Source organism: Phocoena phocoena, chromosome 1 (genome assembly GCF_963924675.1).
Source record: "Phocoena phocoena chromosome 1, mPhoPho1.1, whole genome shotgun sequence".
Lineage (NCBI taxonomy): Eukaryota > Metazoa > Chordata > Mammalia > Artiodactyla > Phocoenidae > Phocoena > Phocoena phocoena.
The window spans coordinates 117,820,484-117,846,169 of NC_089219.1; the positions used below are offsets into that span (position 1 = coordinate 117,820,484).

Consider the following 25,686-nt stretch of genomic DNA (forward strand, 5'->3'; position numbering starts at 1 on the left):
GTAGTGTCTTTCTTTGTCTCTTGTAACATTCTTTATTTTAAAGTCTATTTTATCTGATATGAGTATTGCTACTCCAGCTTTCTTTTGATTTCCATTTGCATGGAATATCTTTTTCCATCCCCTCACTTTCAGTCTGTATGTGTCCCTAGGTCTGAAGTGTCTCTTGTAGACAGCATATATATGGGTCTTGTTTTTGTATCCATTCAGCAAGCATGTGTCTTTTGGAGCATTTAATCCATTCACGTTTAAGGTAATTATCGATATGTATGTTCCTATTACCATTTTCTTAATTGTTTTTGGTTTGTTTTGTAGGTCCTTTTCTTGTGTTTCCACTTAGAGAAGTTCTTTTTGCATTTGTTGTAGAGCTGGTTTGGTGAATTCTCTTAGCTTTTGCTTGTCTGTAAAGCTTTTGATTTCTCCATTGAATCTGAATGAGATCCTTGCTGAGTAGTGTAATCTTGGTTGTAGGTTCTTCCCTTTCATCACTTTAAGTATATCGTGACAGTCCCTTCTGTCTTGTAGAGTTTCCACTGAGAAATCAGCTGTTAACCTTATGTGAGTTCCCTTGTGTTATTTGTCATTTTTCTCTTGCTGCTTTCAATAATTTTTCTTTGTCTTTAATTTTTGTCAGTTTGATTACTATGTGTCTCGGCGTGTTTCTCCTTGGGTTTATCCTGTAAGGGACTCTGCACTTCCTGGACTTGGGTGGCTATTTCCTTTCCCATGTTAGGGAAGTTTTCGACTGTAATCTCTTCAGATATTTTCTCGGGTCCTTTCTCTCTCTCTTCTCCTTCTGGGACCCATATAATGCGGATGTTGTTGCATGTAATGTTATCCCAGAGGTCTCTTAGGCTGTCTTCATTTCTTTTCATTCTTTTTCCTTTATTCTGTTCCGTGGCAGTGAATTCCACCATTCTGTCTTCCAGGTCATTTATCCATTCTTCTGCCTCAGTTATTCTGCTATTGATTCCTTCTAGTGTAATTTTCAATTCAGTTATTGTATTTTTCTTGTCTGTTTGTTCTTTAATTCTTCCAGATCTTTGTTAAACATTTCTTGCATCTTCTCGATCTTTGCCTCCATTCTTTTTCCGAGGTCCTGGATCATCTTCACTGTCATTATTCTGAATTTTTTTCTGGAAAGTTTCCTATCTCTACTTCATTTAATTGTTTTTCTGGGGTTTTATCTTGTTCCTTCATCTGGTACATAGCCCTCTGCCTTTTCATCTTGTCTGTCTTTCTGTGAATGTCAGTGATTTTAAATGAATACAGAGAAAGTACATTTTTTCAGGCTGAAGCATATAAATTCTTTGGCTTGTTTTTTTTTGAAATTTACTTTTGACTATTTCTGCTGATGAAAATTATTTAGAGAAATTAGAAACTCACTGTACATATTTTGTATACTAACTTAATTTAGCCCCAACTAGTGAATTTAGCATTTATGAATGGAAGGGTCTATGGAGGAATAAAATCTTTAGTTAATCACTATTTTACTTTTAGCAGTAATGTCTGCAGCTCATGAAATCTGTAATTCTGGAGTGGTTTCAGCTTGCACCAGCCCCTGGGGAGTCTGTTGATACAGCACTGAATTACAGATTATTATTCAGCTGTAGAACTTTTATGCTTAGGCATTTTCTTACATCTTCCTCCCTCAGTCAGTGAGATCTTGTATTTTTGCCAAATAAAACAAATCCCATACTAATAAGAAGCTATAAATAAACAGTAGGAGTGTGAGTCAGGGCCAGCACCACCCTTATTCCTTGTGTGTGTACCTCTCTGGTACTCCCCGATATGTTCATTTTGCACAAACATGTAGTAATGCATAACTAGTGTTCTGCAGACCAACACCAGTTATTTAAGTGAGGGCTCTTTTTCACAACTAAGCAATAGTTTGACTGGTAGAATTCTAGAATATTACCAGAGTCAAAAGCAGAGTGTGAAACTCTGCATACTGTTGATGGGAGAGAAAAAGAAATATATTTCCTACTTTTCCTGTAAACCCCTAAAGAGTTCAGCCCAGAAGACTGCTGTTAGATCTTGCAACTTTTCAGGGGAAATAAGAAAAAGATAAGTTGCTTGAGAGTCCCATCTCTTCTGCTAGTCAGGTCCTATCTGATCAATTTTATCCTGTTTCTTTCATTAATTCATTTATTCAGTAAATATTCATTGAACATTTATTGTTACCTGGCACACTGCTACCAAAGAACATATAAAAATGAAAAAACTAAAATGCTTGTCCTCAAGGAATTTATTATGGTAAAGAAAAGTGACTTGTAAATCCAAAATGACAACACTGTGATAGGAACTGTAAAAGAGATTTATGCAGAATACTTTGAGATACAAATAAAACTACTACCATTTATGAAGAATTTAGTGTCCTAGCTGTTTTATGTAAGTTGTTTCATTTAATCCTTTCAACAGCTTTATGAGGTAGATATTATTATGCTATTTAACTTGTGCCAGGAGCACTAACTTCTAGGAAGGGAGAAGGTGGTATCAGGGAAGGTTTTTTCAGAAACAGTTCTTGAGTTGATTACAGCAGGATGAATTGGTAGGATAGAGAGTGGGAGGAAGATGATACAGTGGGCATTTTACGCAGAGAGAGGTGAATATGTAAACCATAGGACGTGTGAGAGTACTGTTGTTGGAATGTAGAGTAGGTTCTGGGAAATAAGAGATGGCAGGATCCAGATCATGAAAGAACTTGTGGACTATGCTTAAGGAATTTGGTCCTTACACTATAGAAGATAGAAATATGATCAAAAACGCATTTCAGGAAGATAGCTCTGGAATTGTTTGCACAAGGCATTATAAGAGGGGTTTTACTTTTAAAGGAAGAAACTCTCCACCAGCACTGACTTATGTTTATTAAGTACATATAAACAGAAAACTTGAAACATCTACTTTTAGTTTGCAAATACAAAACCAAAATAATATAATTATATAATATAAATAAGTTATATAAATTAAATATAAATAATATTACAAAGATCAAATCAACAACTTGAATTTATGTAATAGACCATGTTTTTATGTCACTACTGATAAGTGAAGGTGATACTGACTCTTATGGTGCAAGTCTTTTCAATTTTTAATTAAACATTTCCATATTATTGAGTACTCTGTGATAACTTAATTCTCCTCGCAGTTTTCTCTTTTTTTTTTTGGCGGTATGCAGGCCTCTCACTGTTGTGGCCTCTCCCGTTGCGGAGCACAGGCTCCAGACGCGCAGGCTCAGCAGCCATGGCTCACGGGCCTAGCCGCTCCGCGGCATGTAGGATCTTCCCAGACCGGGGCATGAACCCGTGTCCCCTGCATTGGCAGGCGGACTCTCAACCACTGCGCCACCAGGGAAGCCCCAGTTTTCTCTGTTTGAATCACTAAGAAAACCTTTGTTCTATCTGATTTACAGTTATTTGGGAAAAGGAGATAAAGGATCATCATACCTAATAGGCTCCTCTCTCATCAGTTAAGGTAGATGTACTTGGTGCTGTCATAATCATAAAAACGTAATCACTGGTCCAAATTGCATGTCAGTTATAATATGACCCAGAATATGCTTACATCAGTTAATGAATCATCAAAATGAAGACACAAATAATTACAGGGAACCGATGGAATTCAATTTGAAAAATGCTGAACTAGAAGATTCATTGTTCATCCAGTACATTATTGATCCAGGGATTTTGTAAACAAGGAAGCTATCAGTGACTTGGGTAGAGAGTCATTGGCCAAAGCATCTTAAAAAGTTGGGAATCCAGGACCTAGAGATCAGTGGGTTTTTTGTTAAAAATCAGTGACCTTAAGGACCCTTGACAGTAGACATCATTGTTTCCAAACTATCCCAATTATGTAATTTGTAAGATAAAATAATGTGAACTTGATGAAGACATGGCTTTTGCCAGAAGGGGTTCTATTCAGAAATGCACTTTTCAGCCAAGGTCGCCAGTAAAACTTTGTGCTTGCTTCACCTATGCCCTCTGTGATATGGCCTCTAAATACTGATGATCTCAGAAATTCAAGCCATTAAAAAAAGATACTTATATTCAACTATGTAGTACAATTAGTCACTACTGCTAAGTAACAAGATAGTGAACAAGAAAATTGTATCTTGGTTTGTCTAGAATACACAGTTATACTCCATTTCAAAGAGTGAAGGGAGATTTTGGACTGTTGATAGACTCTCCTTCAATAATAGCTAACATTTATTGAGCAATTAATGTTTGAGGCACTGTGCTAAACTCTCTACATGTATTAACTAATTTAATCCTCAGAACAACTTTTATAAATATTATTATAATGCTCATTTTATAGATGAAGAAAATAAAGCACAGAGAGATTAGATAACTTAGCCAGGGTCACATGGGTAATAAGTAGCAAAGCTAGGATTTGAACATGACTAACTTCGTAACTTTAACCACAATGCTATATTGCCAACTCCTCTTCATTTAGAGCCATGCTCGTGTTAGATATGGAGGCTGATTCTGACAAAAGGGCACTGCAGTGAATACCTCCACATCGTTTATTTCTGTACCTTTATGTGCAGCAATCTAGGAGGAAGAATGAAGGAAGAGGACGTGATATATTTGTCAGCCCTAGAAATTGCTCATTTGGGGGTCTACATAACATAAGATCCACTGCAACCCAGAGATGAAAAATTTTATAAATATAAGGGGATAAATATTACCATCCACCAGAGCCTTAAGATTATCTAGATTTAGCACCATTGATAATATTTCTCCTAACTTTTATAGATAGAAAGAAATCAGTGGGAAAAACAGCTTATTTTGAATGTTTAAATTTCAATCCATATCTCAAGCTTACAGGTATCTCCAATAGTTGACATAACAGTTGCTTAGAATAGTTCTGTAAATGGAACCCATACGCAGGACCACAGAATCCCTTCTTCACAGGGCATAGTTTCAGAGTTGGAGGATATTTAAAGGATAAGCCAATCCATAAATCTGTAGGCATTCCTAAAAGAAGAGTGGGGTGTCAGTTATTGGCATGAGTACATAATGAACCCTGCTGGGCTGTGGAGAAAGGAGAAACTGACCTGAACAAGACAATACTCTACACAGCTGTCCCTGGCCTTCCTCCACCTGTTAGCACTCAGTGTTAATTTCATGGGTCAAATCAAGGCATGCAAGTTTATTAAACAATTTTTAAAAACAACCACTGATTGCTGATGGTTGATGGGGGTAGAAAAATTAGGAGCTGTTACTTTCCTACCAACTGCTATCTCATTAACAAGGACAGGAAACATTATGAAAAAATAAAATTCTTAGGTCCCACTAGAAAAAAGAGCAGCTTAATCCCCAAAGGATTTAAATTTATCATTAGACAACTAAAGAAAATAATTTCATATAAATGGCTATTCACTGTCATAATAAGTAGAAAGAAACTTTCCTACTTCTTTAAAAGAGCAACTAGAAATGTTTTCTGTTTGAAAACAGAGTAACCATTTGTTAAACCATATATACCACTGAGGATGTTTTTAGCATAAAAGGGAATTTCCATGCTGGCGCCATCGTAATCTTTTATAGCCAAAGTTATGAAGAAAATCAACATATGGGAAATTGTGGTCATGTTTTAAGATTTGCTTTTTCTTTTCTGTTTGATAGCCCTATCTAAATTCCCGTAAGTTGAATGTAAATATGTGTGTGTAAAAATGTATATCTAATTCACCTCTTAGGAGAGGTTTAATATAAGTATAAATAGAAATTATTTACCTAAGCTCCCCCCCAAAAATTACATAGTATTGAATTCTGCCTTTTCTCATCTCTCCACATCTAAAACAATCACTACATACTGTTAATTTTACTTCTAAGATATTCTTTTTTTTTTTCCTAAGATATTCTTGATGCTTCTCTTTCAGCCCCATCACCACCACTTAAAATGAGGCATACTTTCTCATTTGGATTATGGCACAGTCTCTCTTCCTTTAGTTTCTTCTTCAAATTCACCTCCACCATTGAAATCATACATCTGTGCGTATTTTTTCCCTGCCTAAATGTCCTTCATTGGCTTTTATTAAATCCAGGTTCCTAAAGCATGGCAAACAGGGCCCTGCCTCCATGAGCTGGTTCTTGCTTACTTCTCCTGCCTCATTTCCTGCCACTTCCCTTATATCTTAAGATCCAACTTACCAGTAATCCCCCATTACCTCTCTCACATACATACACGCCTTTATCTCCCCTGCCCCACCTCTGAACATATAATTACTGTCACCACAGTCTTCTTTGTCATTCCTGAGAGGCTTGAATTGATCTGAACGCAGAAACCATCTTTGAATTTTCAACTCCTGACTGGGGCTGAACAACTTAATTGCTAGTTTGTTAGTATAGGTATCTTAATATCTTACATGTGTAGTTGAAGCTATGATGAGCTTCCCAGATCCCTCCTCAGAACTCAAGTTTTTATCTCCCAATTGCTAAAAGTCTTGCTACCAAAGAGCCCTCTTCAGGAACTGCTTTGACCCCACCTCAGGACAGCTCTGAAGGACATTTCCTGGTTCCCCATGGGGTCAGTTGAGGCCTTGAGATTGCATCGAAGTCCAACTTCTCCCTGTTCTGTCTCTTTCTTTCCACAGGTGTTTATCTTAAGAGGACTCCCTAATAAACCTCCTGTAAGCAAGTTCTCTGCTTGCTGGGGAACCCAACCTGTAACATGTTTGTCTTGTTGATTGTTTTTTCCTTTCAGTTCTAGATTTTGTGAAGTTATAGTTAGCTAAAATCTTACTAAGTCAGGATCATTTCATCAGACATGTATTGAGCACCTGCTCCATGCCAGCTGCAAAAGAACTGAATTAAGACTTGGCCCCTGCCCTGAAGGAGTTTACAGTCTGACTGAGGTGACAATTACATTTGAAACCATACTATAGCATCATTAGAAAAATCCTTTTTTTAACTAAACTTTAGTAATTTTAGAATAAAAGTCAAAGGCTTGGATTTTACTCTGTGGTACTGCAGAGAACAGAAGGAAAATATTTCAGGGAAAGGAAAATGAATATAAATAAATAGGGTGAAAGTTTAGAAGTTTACAGAATTTGTCTCTATGATTCCGGAAACTTTTAAGGAAAAGGTAGTTGTTTCATTTTTTATTTTGAAATAAGTTTGAACTTACAGAGAAGTTAGAAGAATAATACTGAATTCTCATACACCCTTTATACAGATTCATCAATTTGTACCATTTCTCCACATGATTTAGCATTCTCATTCTCTACACACACACACACACACACACACACACACACACTTTTTCTGAACCATCTGAGAATAGATTAAATATATCATGTCACTTTATCCCTTAATACTGTAGTGTGTACTTCCTAAAAACAAGGACATAACCTCTGTAACAACCATACACTTATGAAATTCAGGAAGTTTGACTGTGTTACTTTAATTTACAGTCCAGATTCAATTGTTAATTATTCCCCAAAAGATGAATTTTAAGAAGAGTCATATAACTTAACATATGTAATTTAAACTAAAAATTGTATGAAGTAAGCCATAGACGATCTCAGAAGTCTACTAACTTGATTAAAATACAATAGTGAAGTGAACTCACTTCTGACTTTCTAAGGGGAAAGCATGGATAGGCCCAGGTTACGTGTAAAGGTGTGACTTGAGGCTCTCCAGAAGTGAGCCTTGTTCTGGAGAGCCCATTTTGTGAGACGCCTTTCAAAAGAGATCGTGTATTCTGGATCCAGGGATTGTGGATTTCCTTGAGCTCCTATGTAAAGAGCACCGACTTGTCATTGACTGGTCTTCACAGCTTAAGTTTAACGATGTTCTTGAAAGTGGCTTCCCGCCAGCCAGGCCAGTAGGTAGGGGAGGCGCAGCTCAGATAACTAGATCCAGCTGGGTCCCCCAACACGTTGTCTTCGGTGCTCTAGCGGCTAGGCACTCGAAGCCTAGGCTGGTCCCACGAAGCCTGTCTGCCGTCCTCTTGGCCAGGGCGCCGTCTGGAGGGCGTGGTCAGCGTGTGGCTCCCGCTTTCCGCGTGCCGGCCCGCAGGGACCTCCTGGACGTCTTTTCGCCCTGGCAGGGCCTTGGTCTGTTGGGAGTTGGTGGTGGCGGCAGAAGCGCAAACCTAGCCTGCGGAGGAGGGAGAAACTCAGGCCGTGTCTCCTCCAACACTCGACGCCCCTGGAGGTCATGGCTTCCCCGCTGAAGCTAGAGCAGGACGTGCAGGGGAAAGTAGATTCATTTCGGGCCCGCATTGCCCAGGAGGCCGAGGATCTATCTGGTGTACACCTTCTTCCCTCAGAAGCTGTCAGAGCTGGATGGTCGGGTTCAGGAGCTCTGCCTGCAAGACCTATCCAGAATACGTTCGGTGCCTGCCCCAGACACTGTGCGGGATGGCCCCAACCGGGATCCGCAGCCTCTGCAGACCCAGTCCTTCATCAAAGTACTAGCAATGCCAGGCGGCGAGGGGCAGCTTCTGTGAAGCAACCAGCATCTGGTGGAGCTGATTCAGCACGTAAAACCCGAGATCAAGCTGCTGAGAGAGAAATGCAACACCCTGTGGATGTGCGTGCAGCTGCTCCTCCCAAAGGCGGAGGACGGCAACAACTTTGGAGTGTCTATCCAGGAAGATACCGCGGACCAGCTGTGGACCGTGGAGAGCACAGCAGCCTCCTATCTACGCCGCTTCTCCACCTATTACAACACCCAGGCCAAGTTGGTATCCAAGATAGTGAAATACCCCCAGGTGGAAGATTATCACCGCATTGTAGCCAAGGTTGACGAAAACGAGTACCAGAGTGTGTGCCAGATCCTGCTCCACGAATGGAACCAGTATGCCACCTTGCATGATGTAATCCTCAAAAACATTGAGAAGATCAGGACGCCTTGGAGCACCAACACTGACAACCTATACCGAGGACCTTTCTCCACCCCACTTTCCTTCAGGAGTTGGCTGAGCTTTTCAGGCAGCTAGAAGGCTGGTTATTGATGACTCTACAGGTGACGAAACGACTGGAAATGTGCGTTACTCTTTAGTGACAGTTTCATATAGCTTATCCTCATACTGAATCCTCTTTTGGTGTAATTTTTATTTGATTTTCTTCCAGAAGAGAGAATGGGAAGAAGCCATCTGGTAGAAGGTAGTAAGGTTGGACAAGGAGAAAGGACTGCCATTTTTAAAAGTAGCTTTGTTGATGAATGTTGGCCAAGGTTTCTTGTTTTATGGCATTGGTGACATTGAATAGTTTCAGGGGTTAATAAAAAAAACCTAAAGTTTCAAAGAAAGTTAAATGAAGGTTTCCTAAGGTTCCACTCTATGTTACTTTGTTCAAACGTCAGAAATTTCCCATTTATACCATCATTTCTTTTTTGCAAGAAAAGGAGTTTAAAGGGATGTGTTTAGGTCATTGTATGCTTTCAATTTAGCAGATTGAAATAAAACTTGGTTTTACCGTATTTTGATGGCCTAAGTGTGCTTATCTGAACTTAAATTTTCAGGTGTATAGTTTCCCTTCTCCTCAGCTGGACTCGTACCCTTGATATTTTTCAACTCTGATGCGTAAGAAAAATGAGCATGTAAAGAGCAATAGGTCTTAACTGTTCTAAAGAAATGGACATCCATACCTCCCTTAGAATGAAGAGAAATCTGTGAAAGCAGCTTCCTTGCACAACCTTCTACCATCTCAGTGTCTTCTACTTTCCTTTTACACACAATTTAGAATTTCTTCTATGAATCCATTTATCTCTTAAGTCCCTGCCAAGTCCTTCAAGCTTTATATCACATTTTTTTCTCAACCAATTTTCATCTCCATTCCCCTGTTGTCTCTTAAGATACGTCTTATAGGCTCTCATAAGAGTTTTCCTCTCAAATTGTATGGGTCATTTAAAAAATCTAAATACTCTAAAATGTGACTGGGTTTTTTCCTCCTGACTGCTTTTGAGGCCTGGTTGAAGGGAAACCGTTGTCATCTCCTCAATAGTGATCTATACTGTTGGTATATTTCAAGTCCAGCATTTCCAGATTTCATTTGCAGGTAAGATAAATTAATGTACCCCGAGTCACCTTCTGCATCAGAGAATTTCTTGTGATGTGATATGATGAATCATTCTTCCATAGTGGTTTTTGTTCAGAATTTTATCTTTTTTGTTGATGAAGATACTTCAGCCAGCTGAAGTGTATTTATTGAAACATTTTTTTTCAGTTTTAGTATTATTTGAGGATCTTCATCACTCAAAATCACCACCTGTGGAACTTACATAATACACACTTCGAGAAAGTGAGAGCGGGAGCCTTTTTGTAGTTAGGAATGAGATTATCCCTGTGTACAAGTGACAGCTTCATCTCTTTTTCCTATTCAACTAACTGTGCCCTGAATCCTTATAATATTTTCAAGACTGTATACATACGTAAGTTGTGAGCTTAACCTTTTAATGTACTTTTATAGTAGTACTTTCATGCAATAAATTATTTCTCAAATGAGTTATTGGTAGGGAAATTATGAGGGATTAAATTTATTTTTTGTGAGAAATGAGAATGTTATTTCCCATTGAAATTTCTTTTCCACATAATGTAAGACCCTCTGAAACTAGGTAACTATATAAGTCAGAGTCCAGAATCTATTACTGAAACTTACATAATTCTACCTTTTTTTCCCCTTTGTGCAATATCTTTGTAGGAATATATTTCTTGCTACAAATGAAACTACCTTCAGATCTTGCTTTAGATAGGGTCAAAACATGATTATTTTGTCTTCTCTTTTAATTGATCCTAATCATCCCTCCCCTCTCCCCTTTCCCCATTTAATGAGCGAAATCACTTTTGAACGAGACTATTTAGGAGTTTCTTTTCAACAATGCGTTTTGGTTGTCAAGGGTGAAAACCAGCACAAACCTTTATTATATAGACTTGACTCTAAAAGCTGCTATGAAAGCATTTCCTATTTAACAGCAAGAATTGTTTAAGATGAAAGCAGAGATGTTTTCTTTTGCATCTTTTTTTAAAAAAACAAATATTTATTAGTCTGACTACACCACATTTCTAGTGGGTTGTTTTTTGTTTTTCTAGGTGGATAGTGATGCCCATTACGTTTTTTCTGAGGTGGTGTCAGTCTACCCAGGAAGTGCCTAATGACTTTTGGCTTTTCTTTTGCTTTTTCATTTTCCTTATCTGTTTGACCTGAAGGAGTAAAACAACTGTTTCTTCATGAGTGAAGTGAATTAGAGATAAAATTCTGTTTCAATCACCTTTTAAAAAATTTTTACTTATATCTGTATAACTTATAACCTTATAACTGGGCCTGTCCTTACTAAAATGAATATGACTATGTGTCTATTCTGACCTATATAGATTAGAAAAATTTGTAACTGGTTTAGTGGAAGCTTTATTTTCAAAGTAAACTTCTAAAAAATGATGCCACGGTAAAACAAGTTTATTCTTTCATTGAACTTCTGAAAAGCCCGAATCTTTCAAATTGGACCTTATAAAACAACAAAAGATATTGCCTAATAGAAAGACTTTTGTTTGCATTTAACATTCTTCCTCAAGCGTTCTCTTTATTTCCCTTGTAAGGTATTAAATCTGATTCAGATAAGTGCCAGGAATCCTACATCAGTTCGTATCATTTGAAGGCATTTAATTGCATGCCAGTGTATAGTGGACAATGTAAGGGAAGTCCAATTGTTGCTTGTTTTTCAACCATAGTTAATTAATCATCTAAGGTTTAAAATATCTGTTCCATACGTAATACAACCATCATCTTTTGCTTGTTCCTTATACTCTTAAGCTGTCAAACCCTATGCCAGATTGAAATAAATTGTCTCTAATACCCAAACATGTCTTTTACTAAAAAAATATGCATGTCCTTTGTAGTTAAAGAATTCTGGTATTTGCATTTTATTCCCTGTTCTAACACTATGTCAAACAAAATTGGAGCTGGATTGCTTTTATAAAGTCCCTACTTCTGCAAAAATCAAGTCCTTTATTATTTCCCCTTCTTGCAAATGGTTGCAAAAGCTTTTATAATAACAAACCTATTTTAGGAACTGGTGTCAAAACATGGTATCCAATATGAATCATTTGCTAATTGTTAGCACTTAAAGCCCCTTTTAATTCCTTTTTAAAAGTTTGAGAAAGAGTGTGTGTAATGATGTTTTGTTATTAGGAAATGGTTTGAAAGAATCATTTTAAATTAAATAATTTTAGTTTTAAGTTCTTTTTGTGATTCATGAAAGCTACTAACGCAGATTTGATTGGAAATTCTAAAATTGGTAGATCTGGTTTTTAGAACTGAGTGAAATACCTTTCTTAAGCCATATAAATGATATAGAAGAGGTTTAATTTTAAAGTTCTTAAACTTTGGAGCTTAGAGCTTTTTTAAAATTATTGTTTATAAATTCTTTGGTTAGAGGCAACATTTTTTTATACTCTTTATGAGGTTTTCATATTTCTACAGAACTCTTACCAAATGGCCTCAGCCATTAATAGATAACTAGGCGATCAATTTAAAATGTTATTTCAATTTCAGAAGGACTATCTCAATGCTCAGAAATTTGAAAAACTGGGAGAAATCATCCATAACCCACTAGTTTAACAAAATTGTTGAAACGTATTTGTGGGTTTCATTTATTTTAAAGAATACATACATGTCTTTATATTATTGCAACAAAGATTATACATACATCTGTAGAAGATAAGCATTTATATATAAACCCAGTTTTACTAATTAGAATTTCATTTGGCCGATATCTCCAGATAGCAATAAACCCCATTTCATTTTGTCTTTCAAGGATTCTTAAGGCTCTGTTACCTAACTGTGAGAATCATATTCATCTAGGGCAGGGGTTTTGAGTAGACTGTGGAAAATAGAGATCAAGTAGCAAGGAGGACATGTGCCTAGATGACGGTGAGAATGTCTAGATATTTATATTAGGATTTTACTCTGCTTTTGAGTTGAGGTTCCATAATGGCATTAGCCATTTTATTATTTAGTGTTAATCCTCTCCCCCTTCAGAAATTTTTTTATTACCTTATAAATATGTTCAAGAAAGCAATTACGTTGTCTTATACTGATTAGATGAGTTGTTCCTGCTTACATGATTTGGTATGAGTAGGAGGGAATCCTACTTCCTCTGTCAACATTTAAACATTTCTGAAAGATGCTATTGTGCACTGACATCAAGGCATTTTTTAAAAATTCCTGATCTTTTTGAAAAAACAAAGGACTCAGTCAGTTACAGAAACAGGTGGTGGACCACCCCTGTTCTCTGCATTACAACACTGTACTGCTAGCACATTAAGTATCTGCCTACCTCGAACTGAAACGATCCATGGGAAGCAGAATAGAAATATAGAAGTTTCATGAGTTATCTTTTCATCAACAATAATAGGCATTTAATATTAGATGATTTTACATTTGTATATATTTTTTCTTTGCTTTCTTTATTGTGATAAGTCTTCAAGTTCCTAAAGTTCAATTAGCAGAATCTTATCAGTGAAGCTTAGTGATCCCTGTCACTCAAATTTAAAATATTTCAATACTAAACTGAATTTAATGAACTCTCTCACATAGAGAATGTCAAGTGTTATTTTTACTTATTGGTGAAAAGCTAGCAGGAGCTAATGGACAGGAATTAAACCTGCAATCAGAATTAAGTTCCTTTTACAACTTGGCCATTTATTTTGGCTTTGTTATTTAATCTCACTCTTACAAAGTTTTACAGCATTACATTGGAAATACCATTTGCTTCAGATAATATAGCATTTTGAAATTCTTTAATAAATATATAATTAAGATTTTTGAGATTGAGGGATGTACTTTTGCCCCATTAATTTTACAGATGAATAAATTTAGATCCAGAGAATTATATAACATCACACAACTCATGTGACAAAAGTCTAGAAGCCAGGGGCTTCCCTGGTGGCGCAGTGGTTGAGAGTCCGCCTGCCGATGCAGGGGACACGGGTTCGTGCCCCAGTCTGGGAAGATCCCACATGCCGCGGAGCGGCTGGGCCTGTGAGCCATGGCCGCTGAGCCTGTGCGTCCGGAGCCTGTGCTCTGCAACGGGAGGGGCCGCAACGGTGAGAGGCCCTCGTACCGCAAAAAAAAAAAAAAAAAAAAAAAAAGTCTAGAAGCCAAATCATCTTCCATTTCAGGCTAGTGCTTTTTTCACTGCATTGTACTACCTCCTTTTTATTAATGAGATTATGTTAAAAGGGAGTTCTAAAAACGTGGAAACCAGTAGAATTCCATAAATTAACATATCCCTATGAACTGGTGTATTATTTTATTCTGCAAAATTTAAGAGAAGTTGAAATGTTTCTAAACCAGAATGGGCTTAAAGTAATATTTTTACTTAATTAGAGATTATATAAAGAAATCTAAAACAATCTCTAAATTTATATGTTAACTCTAACTTTATTTTGGTCATAAAAATGACCCTTACTAAACAAAGCTCAGGAGTTCCAATACCTCCAGTTCCACTTCTCCTTCTGAGGAGGCATTATTCTATACTATCAGCCATGCCACTTGTGTTGGAAGGAGGTGCTGTTAGAGCATTTGGAGATAGACGGGGAGAAGTTTAGTACACGATTTTGTTTATTTCACTTTTGAATATATGGGTTTAAAATATCCTACTGACCCAGTACCCCAACCCTCATTCTTCACCACCAAAGAACTGCTAAGTGGAGTTGTCATGGCTCTGTCCCTAATAACCTACAGAATAAAGGGGGAAAGCATAGGAGCTGTAGTTTTTTGTTGGAGACAAAGGCTTAAAGGGCCATTTCCCAAAAGAAGTTTATCTTCTAGAGCGGCACTATGTTCACTACAGTAGCCGCTAGTCTTCAGATGTAACTTGTCCTAATGGAGATGTGCTGTAAGCATAAACTGCACGCTAGAGTTTGAAGACTTAGAGCTTGAAGAAGAAAAAGTAAAATATCTCAGTAATTTTTACATTGATTACATACATGTTGCATGATAATATTTTTGGATATATTGGGTTCAATAAAATAGATTATTAAAATTAATTTCACCCATTTCTTTTTACTGTGTACTAGAAAGTTTACATGTGGCTTGCATATATGGTTTGCAGTATATTTGCATTAGACAGCATGCTCTAGAGCTAAGTTTTCTAAAGTAATTGCGATACGTCTTGAAGCTGAACCAAAACCTACAGTGATATATGATGGGGACATTAACCGTAGACATTGATTTGTCATCTTTTCATAATGTACAATTCAGTAAAAGTGAATCAAGCCTTTTCAGAATTCAGCTTGATCTTGGAACTTGGAATGCCTAAAGGAGTGGTTGGCTAGCATGCCCCTTAAGCATACCTTCTAAATATCATATCTCTTATCCAGACTTCTAGTGAGAGCTTAGAGTACTAATATTCTGTATTGTTAATTCAGGGTGACTCCACATGCTTTAGAAACCAAATAGAAACCATTTTGATGATTGAGACACTTTCCTAACAGTTTTTACCTGGATGAAAGAATAATGTACCTCTGGTACCTACAAATACCTACAGACAAAATCAGGCTCTTCCTCAGGGAGCAGCATTTGAGCACTCAATTAAATCCTGAAAATTCCACTGAATTCCTGTAATACTGTTTCTTTGTATTATTTTTGTATAATATATAATATCTATTTTCTCTAAGTTTCTTGAGAAGAGTGAGGGTCTTTCACTCTTTATCCCTCATGGTGTTTTGCATATAGTAAATTTATAACGTATTTTGAATTACATTGAACTAAACCAAAACTGGATCAAACTAAAGGAAATTGTTTTCTCATAAGACATATAGAAAGTGAGCCACTTTGTTACAATTGAGCATGTTTGTGGATGTATACCCAGGAATTTGTAACGATGAGAGACATCTAAAAATTTGATTCAGAATTAAACAGAGACCAATTTTAGGCATCTAATTAAACATTTTTTCTTATCACAATAATATAAATGTTTTAAAGTACTTCTGGTAATTCTCCTTCAATATTCCCAGTGATTTCCTTAAGCCTATTCACCCTGCAACAGCTGCAAGTTATTCCAAACCTGTGTACTGAATTCCCATGCTGTGTAAGCCCATTTGAAAACAACTCTCTCACCCCCTTAACAGCATCAGTAATTCTCTTATTACTTTTCTAACCAAGAGTTATGGAGAAGTAAGTCTAGTGTATCAAAGAGTGAAGAATTTTGTTCTTCAAAACTGATTCTCTGTGGTCATGAACATAATGCTTTACCCTTCCAGATTTCTCTATTTAAAAAGTTAATTCCTTAAATACTTAAAAGTTACATAGTTTATTAAATACTTTAAAAAGTATTCTCTTAAGTATTAGAATTTTCTTAGATTTTAAGTTTTATTTGCTAATAAATATAAAGACAAAGCATTCTGGTTAAAAATTATTTCATAAGTTTTAAACAATTTGAAAAGTATAGTGAGCTCAACCATCACTGTCTTATTCCTCTACTTTTTTAATATCAGTGAACATTTTTTTCTGCTTTTCTGCATTTTATGCTGTGAGACAAGCTCAAAAGTTTTGAACCCATTATCAAAATTATTGAACCCCCATTATCTATATATTTCATAGCTTACTCCAGTACTTCTGGAGCTGAAGAAATTTGACAGACTAATATGCTTGCTATTCTGTAGAGGAGTAATGAAAAGGCCATTTTTATGAGTTTCATGAGCTGAGGGTTAATATTTTCAATAAGAAACCAATAAGTTGAATATAATCTTTTGCATTTAAATTCCACATTATTGCACTGTATTGTAAGAAGTCCTAAAGACCACATAGTTCATATGGTAGGAAGTATTAAATGTTACTTAAGAATCTAATTTCTGTTTATACTTTTAGAAAGAATTAAGAGTAATGGCAACAAATGAAGTCAGAATAGCTTGATTAAAGGAAGCAAATAATTGTAGTTTATTAAAAGAATATCTCCTTAATCTTTTAGTATGTGCTAATTCTTTGCTTTTCAAGTACATAAATTTATGTATTACCTGAGACATGCTCATTCTATAAAACTTTTGTGTAAAACTAATGAACTTTAGCCCCATAAGAAAATTTGAAAATTAAAAATGACATTTGAAAAATGAAAACTTTGATAATTCCCATAGCAAAGGCTATAAGAATTATTGTAGTCAGAAAGAAGTATTAAATAAATATAAAATACTTCTTTTAGCTCTTCCATTCCTACCTCAGAAATTATTTAAATTTATTCAGAAAGGTTTAATATAAAAGTTCTGCCTAGAAAATAAATTTGAGACTTTTAGTATTACTTCACAGTAGTACTATTCTAAATATATGTTTATACAAGAGGCAGATTGGTGTTCCTTTTAATGAACTAATGGTAGGATATAGTTATTCCTTTATTTAGTCTCATTGAAACTTAATTAATTTCTAAACTAATTAGATTTACTCTGAAATTAGTTCTGAAATATTTAGCTACACTGTCAGATTAATGGCTAATTTTTTTAATTTAATTTTTATTTTATTTTGGAGTATAGGTGAGATACAATGTTGTGTTAGTTTCACGTGTACAGCAAAGTGATTCAGTTATACATATACAGATATCCACTCTTTTTCAGATTCTTTTCCCATATAGGTTATTACAGAATATTGAGTAGAGTTCCCTCTGCCATACAGTAGGTCATTGCTGATTATTTATTGTATATATAGTAGTGTGTATATGTTAATCCCAAACTTGATCTCTTCTCAATAATTTAAAGAAGCAGTATTATTTCATTAAACCATCAAATTGTACCTTCCCATTGATTAACATATCCTGAGGATTTACTGATATGTTATTTTGTTCAAGTGTATATGAAACTCTGTACATGTTCTTGGGCTCACCATTAGTATTAATGCATTCACTAACTTACATTTGGCAATACTTTTGCTGTATAACCTTAGTAACATTGTTATGATGTTTTAGTATAAAATTACAGTAGAGAGACCACTGTGTCAATCACCCAAACATTATTCTGTCCTGTTAACCAACAAACATTATTCTTAACTGTCATAGAACTGATTTTCCTGTTTCCCATACATATGAAGTATTTGAATGTATTTATGTGAAGTAATTTTTAAAGCCAGTTACTCTTGAATGACCAAGCATATTCTTCAGTCCCAACATTCCTCCCTATCCCCACCCCCAGTAAACTTAAGAAATCCATCAATTGGATTTCTGTTCATAGTTTTGGCAATACTAATGTGCGTAGCAGACAGCAGCTATCTTTTAGATTTTGAACTTACTCTTGGATCATAAGTAAATAAATAAATAAATAGCTAAGGTATATACTCACCTGAAGTTTGGTGGTTTAAAACCACTATACTATAATTTTAACCTACTATTTTATATTGGAGTGATTTTATTTTCTAGAAAAGTTTTGTATTCTGAAAGTTGTCATCTAGTTGTACTTTGATCATTCTTTGACTGCCCACAATATAGCCACACATTTATTTCCTCTTTGTGAACAAAGAAAATCATTTAACAATTCTCAATTCTTTTCATGAACAAGATATATCCTAGGAGCTGTGGAAATAATAGATTCAAAGATTTATAGGACTGTTTCCACTACTCGTGACTTAAAACATACAAGAATAATTCCTAGCATAAGATTGCCTATACCTATTTTGACACTAACATTTTAATATGTGACTGTGTTAGAATTGTTCACGCAAATGCATTTTAGGATCCTATTGATAATATTGAAATAATTATACTCATCTTTATTTACAGTCATCCCTAGTTCTGTCTTTCATATAATTATCTGTCATTCATATAGGTTAGAGGCTATAAAGATTATCTCTGATGAAAAATTTTTTTCCCTGTGTATTTAACACCCTGATATTATATGATTCAGAGTTATGTTACAGGTAGCATATGCTTCCTGATCACACACCAAAGAAAGATGAGAAGTACACAAGGGAAAGAGGGGAAATTTTATGTTATAGACAAATACGACGTGTTAGATAATTATGTTGGTTAAGTTGCTGATGGCTATTGATTTCCTTTTATTTAGGGACTTCCCAGAAACCTATCTAGGTAGTGGGCAGAATCCAGCACCCTTAGCAATTTGATAAATTGCCTTTCATGAGTGAATTGTATTTTCTACTTTGGAGGTCTCACCATCATTTTTCTTGGTGATTTCAGAAACATTTATTTTGATGTGGTGATTGTTGGTAGATTTGAATAAAATTGTTATCGACAGAGCTTGGTTTAAGTTCCAGCTAGGCCTCAATTTTTTCAAATGAGGGCATGGGCTGCATGATCTCTGAGGTCTCGTCCTGCCCTATGACTCTGTGATTTTGCTAATAAAATTTCCGTCATATTTTGGTTGACTTTTTGAATGTAATAGCAGACTTTTAAGAAAATCTCCTACATGAGACTTGAGACATGGGATTTGTGGGTCAGGAGGGAGATGATCGTAAAGCCTTCAAAGAAAAAGAAAATGTATGAGCTCAGTCATATAAGGTGGAAAGGTAATCCCAGCACAGAATAATAAAGATCAAGGGCAATACAGACACAAGAACCCTCACTGCTAAGTTAAGTATACCTGAAAGAATGTGGTGGGAAAGAAAGGAAATAAAGGAAATCTTTTGAGTTTATTAGACTTCAGGGAGTACTGTACAAGATAAGGTTGGAGAAGGAAATTGGGACCAGATTTTCAGTTTATTGTCTATCACCTTCTTACTTAAATATGTATTCTATATTTATATGCTTTTTGAATGTCCCATATATAGCAGAAGTTGGGAAATAGAAAAACTTCAGGAAAAACTTAGATTGCTTTGGATTATTTTTTTTTTTTTTTAACATTTCAGAAAGCAGCAGTTTGGTATGTTTGCTTAATAATTGTGAGTATGTTGAAACAAAGAAAAGGGTCAGATTAGTCAACTGAATGTCTTTTCCTGCCTTTATTATTTGGTATTCACCTCCTAAACACTTTCCGTGGTGGCTTTTTTGAAATAGTACCTATGTGTTTTCCAATTGTTAGGCTTCTATTTTCCTTTTTAGTTTAGTGCTCCTCTTTGTAATTGCCTGATACTTCAGTCAGGCATTTCAGATGGTCATTCAACACATCTTTTGAGTTCTGTGTTGGTAGATGATTTTTTACAATCTTTGAATGTCAGAGCTCACAACCATTTGATAGATCTAAAGAGCATATCTATAACCGTATTTCCTAATAAAATATTTACTTATTGGGAGTAAAGATTCAAAACTGAGAGAAAAAAATCCCCCTGACCCCACCCAAAAAACCCTTCTAGAATAAGGAACATTATCTTTGTATAGTATCTTGCCTAAGGTCTCCCATCTATTCAGAGTCTGATTATGAGGAACACTCTTTTGTGTGACCTGGCATTCCAGGGAAGGGCTCAGCACATCTTATTTCCTCTAGTGCTTCACCATTAATTACTCATATCAGCACTTGTGAAGGTCTTGCACTGGAGAGTGAACTCCAGCTTAGGTTCTTGTTCCATTGTTTTGAGTGTTTCCATAGGTAAGTGTCGGGCAGTATCTTAGAATGATGGCTTCTATTTCTCAGAGGCATCTGTTTAACAGTTGAACTCTGATGAGGAGAGTAAGTGATTTACAATAAGTGTGATCTCCTCCAGTTGTATTCCTCATGTTACTGTTTCTGATGAGGAAGATATTGTCTATTTTGGTGCCCTAAGCTTTCTCCTTTCTCTATTTTATGCATGTGTGTTTTGCTTTGCTTTGTTTTTGCCATCTTTAAAACTAATGAAGTTTGTAAAGAAACATTATAGCATCTCTAGACATATAAGTCTCTTAAAATAAGTATACTTCATATTCTATTGACTTGACTCCCTGTAACAATAAGAAAAAAGATTCACCCATTCACTTATTCACTTTTTTTTAAGTTTTAATGAGTTTCTATTATTTGCCCAATTTACTCTAGTGCTGTGGGGACAGAAATTCCAAACTTCTTATCTCTTCTAAGTCATCTTTGTAGTGACCAGCCCTAAATTCCTTTTATTCCTAGTAGTGTATCTCATCATATTAAGAATACAGATCAGGAATAATATTTGTTTTGGTGGAATTTAAGATGTATTGGGAAAAGAGTGCATTTAATTGTTGGAAAGAGATTAAGATTAAAAAGATTTTCTAAGGATATGAGTGAATAATAACCATGATGATAGAATAACCACAAACTGACCAGAGCAATTTAATCTATTAAATCAGCAGTTTTCTATTAAATCATGTCTGGGATGTTAGAAAATGATAATCTGAAATGAAATGGTCATTAATTGCAAGAATACAGTTTCTTATAAAATGCTTTTACTAAAGATTTCTCACTGTTTCACTGTAAATGAAATCTAACCATTTAAGCGCATTTTGTCTATAAGTGAATCTTTTTGTTTCAATGTAAATAAAGTAGTTGTTATAGCATGAAAGTCCTTTGTTTACAAGATATGAAACAATTTTGAGTGAGGGAATTTTTTTCACTGAAACAACATCATTCATGTTAAAATATTTATTGAGTACCTTTAGTCTGAGATGCTGGGAATTGAGAGATGTTTTCTCTTTAAAGCAGTGATTCATCATCCTTTTTTGATCATGGACATCTTCCCTCTCTCAAGAAAAATGTATTTACATATTTAAGTAGAAAGTCTCATAACTTAAGGAAGCCCATGGAGCCCACCATTATGAATCTTACCCTGAAGGAACGCAGCCCAGTAGAAGCAGACATATGAACACAAACTATAATACGTTAAGCGATTTAGTAGGGGGGGATTGTGGAAACACAAATGAGGGGCAGTTAATTTTGCCTAGGCCTAGGTGGTAGAGAATGGAAACACAAAGAGAAGTGGGTGGGTAGGATTGGTCCCAGAAGGTTGAGAATGGAGTTGATACTTTAATTATACCTTAACAGTTGACTAAAAATCAAAACAGTGACAAAACCAAATGCTGGAAAGGATATGGAGAAATTGGATCACTCATACACTGCTGATGGGAATGTAAGATAATATAGCCACTCTGCATTAGATATGAGACCAAAAACACAAGTAAGAAAATTTTACGAAATAAATTTGACTTCTTCAAAAGTAAAAACTTTTATGCTTCAAAGGACACTATTAAGAAAGAGAAAAGAGAACTCACAGAATAAGAGAAACTATTTGCAAATCATATATCTTATAAGGGACTTGTATCCAGAATACATAAAGAAATCTTACAACTCAACAATAAAAAGACAACTCAATTTTAAAATGGGCAAGGGATTTGAGTAGACATTTCTCCGAAGAAGATATACAAAAAGGCTAATAACACACAAAAATATTCAATGTCATTTAGCCATTAGTAGAAATTAAAACTAAGAAGTGTTTAAAATATTTATTTAATGATTCACTTGAAAATAATAATGAAACAATTATATTTTAAAATAGATAACATTTTTAATGAAAAATACTTATATACTAAAGAGGAAAATTTTTTTTTACTGAGGAGAGTGGCATTGTTTTACAGTTCTGCAAATGTCTAATCTGATTTAATAAAGTGGCAGGATTCTCATGTATTTCTGCATTCAGTATGTTGCAGTATGTTGTTTTGGTTGAAATATATGAAGAAAATACAGTTATGTAATTGGAAAAGGGAGGAGTATTTTAATACTCTTTTTAGATAATTGTGGGTTATTTTTTTGATACAGCATCAAAGCTCAACAAGTGATCATTTCTTAAAAGATTAGTTCAAGATGGAATCTGACATCATATCAATGTAACTTGTATACTCTGTAACGTTAAAAGCCATCGATCTGTCTTATACTTTGAACGGAACTTTTACCTATGGATGATTTTGTAATATCATCCACTGGTCATTTGGAAAATATTCACTGAACTATCCATATCTTCCAGATATTAACATATTTCATTATACAATATTTTAAAAATCACATTCATTAATATCACTACTAATCACATCAAGAAAGTTATGCTCATGGTGGTGGATACTATGTTTCCAAAATTCTGAGTTTTGCTTGACAGCTCAAATTTTATCATTTGCAATACATATTGTCGACTGTTTTCTTTGAAGTGACATGCTTGCTTCTCTTACTTTCACGAAAACGTCTGATGAATACCCAAGCCTGAGTAACAGTAGTTTGTCAGTCACTATTTCAAGTTAAAGTGTGTAGTTCATGGGACTTCCCTGGTGGTCCAGTGGTTAAGACTCCGTGCTCCCAGGGCAGAGTTCGATCCCTAGTCAGGGAAGTAGATCCCCTGTGCCGCAACTAAAAGAACCCGCATGCTGCAACCAAAAAAAAAAAAAAAAAAAATCCCACGTGCCACAACAAAGACCTGGTGCAGCCAAATAAATAAATATTAAAAAAAAGTAATAAAATGTGTAGTTCAGCTGGCAACTTAGTCACTTAAGTTTTTTTTTCCCATCACAGAGAGTATTAATAATTTTTACTGCTTTGACAAGGATATTCTTTTTTTTTGTTTGTTTTTTTGTTTTTGCGGTACGCGGGCCTCTCACTGTTGTGGCCCTCTCCTGTTGTGGAGCACAGGCTCCGCACGCGCAGGCTCAGCGGCCATGGCTCACGGGCCCAGCCGCTCCGCGGCATGTGGGATCTTCCCGGACTGGGGCACGAACCCGTGTCCCCTGCATCAGCAGGCAGACTCTCAACCACTGCGCCACCAGGGAAGCCCGACAAGGATATTCTTAATTGGAATTGGCTTTTAAAGTTTTTATATTTATCGACTTATTCATTCATTGATTCATTTTTACTATGAGTATGTGGCAGTGAAGAATACATGATTACTATTATAGTTTGGTGCTACCACCTAGATTCATGCCAAGGCCAAGCAGTTTTACCTTGCGTTTTCACCATTGGTTCAGATTTCAACAGAGTGAAAAAAGGCAAATAATGTCTTATTATTATTATGAAAATAGTTTGACCTTACAGGCCTGCTGAAAGGTTCTTAGGGGCCCTTGCCTCCTGGAGGCAGAGAGCTAGTTAAAAAGCTATTATTAAAACTCTCCTGTAGCTAACTTATTTATATTATAAACCATTTTTGGATATCTATCATGTGAAAGACTGTAATAGATCCTGGGGATTCACCAATGAACAAAACAGATAAAAATGCCAGCTGTTGTAGAGCTTGCTTATAAAGGATAAAGACAGTAAATGTTAGGGAGAAAAGTAAAGCAGAGAAGGGAAAGGATGTGAGTGCGTTTGGTGAGGATGTGTTGTTTAATTTAACCAGGGTAGCCAAGAAAAGCCTGACTGAGAAGTTGACATTTGAGTGAAGATTTGAAGGGGGTGAAGGTACATGCCATGCACATACTTTAGGAGAGGATATTCCAGGGGGAACAGCAAGTGCAAAGGCCCTGAGGCAAGAACATTTGCATTTGTGAGGAACAAGAAAGGAGGCTGTTGCAGCTGGAGCATAATTAAGAAAAGAACTATAGAAGATGATGTCAGAGAAGTAATTAGGTGGGTCATAACATATACATCTCTAAAGGCCATTGAGGTTATTTTAATTTTACTGTGAGATTGGAAGTCATTGGAGCATTTTGATGTACATTTTAACAGGATCATTCTGGTTGCTGTGATGAGAATAGACTTTAAGGAGGGAAGAGCAGAAGTGGGCAGACCATTTAGGAGGCTATTGTAATTATACAGACAATGGATGAAGATGGCTTGGACTGATGGTTAGATTCTGGATATACTTAGAAGGTAGAATCAGTAGGTTTTGCTGATGGATTGGATGTGGAGTATGAGAAGCATACTACAATATTTTTGACCTGAGCACCCTAGAAGAATGGCCTTACCACTCAGTGGGAAACACTATGGGAGAAGTACATTTGAGAGGTCTACCAGGAGCTTAGTTTTGGATATCTTAACCATGAGATGTCCAAGGGGATGTTTTGAGTAGGCAGTTGTATATAGGAGTCAAGGCCAAGGGAGTGAGATGGACTAGAAATGTAAACTTGGGAGTCATCAGTATATAAATAATATTTAAAACCCTGTGACTAAATGAGATTACCAAGGAGTGAGTAGAGGTATACGAGAGGAGCTAATGCAGACTTACGCTTGGGAATGAGGGGCATATTTAGTGTTGAGAGTAAGAAAAATGGAGGAGTCCAAGATGATTTTAGGTTTCTATTTGGATAACTAGATAGAAATAGATGAGTTAACTAAAATAGGAAACACAGGGGGAAGATAAATTGTAGTTTAAATACCCTGTTAACAAATATTCCAGTGGAGATATTTAGTGAACAGTTGTAAATATGGGTCTTCAGTTACGTTTTGAGAGGTTTGAGCCAGACATATACTTCAAGTCATGGGACTAGGTGAGAATGCCAGGTGACAATATGGATTGAAAAAAGATTCATCTGGGGGGCTTCCCTGGTGGCACAGTGGTTAAGAATCTGCCTGCCAATGCAGGGGACACGGGTTCGAGCCCTGGTCCGGGAAGATCCCACAGGCCGCATAGCAGCTAAGCCCGTGCGCCACAGCTACTGAGCCTGGGCTCTAGAGCCCGCGAGCCACAACTACTGAAGCCTGCGCGCCTAGAGCCTGTGCTCCGCAACAAGAGAAGCCACTGCAATCAGAAGCCCATGCACCACAATAAAGAGTAGCCCCTGCTCGCCGCAACTAAAGAAAAGAAAGCCCGCACACAGCAATGAAGACCCAATGCAGCCAAAAATAAATAAATTTTTTAAAACTTAAAAAAAGAAAAAAGATTCATCTGTAAGAAGCACGAGT

The 25,686-nt window shown here is 36.1% G+C and overlaps 1 protein-coding gene and 1 pseudogene across 1 annotated transcript in view; both read left to right on the plus strand.

Moving 5' to 3' along the window:
- ATF6 (activating transcription factor 6) overlaps nucleotides 1–25,686 on the plus strand; it is a 216,134-nt gene that overhangs the window by 131,205 nt on the left and 59,243 nt on the right. The window lies entirely within an intron of this gene.
- LOC136132036 (proteasome activator complex subunit 3 pseudogene) lies at nucleotides 8,157–8,940 on the plus strand (annotated as a pseudogene).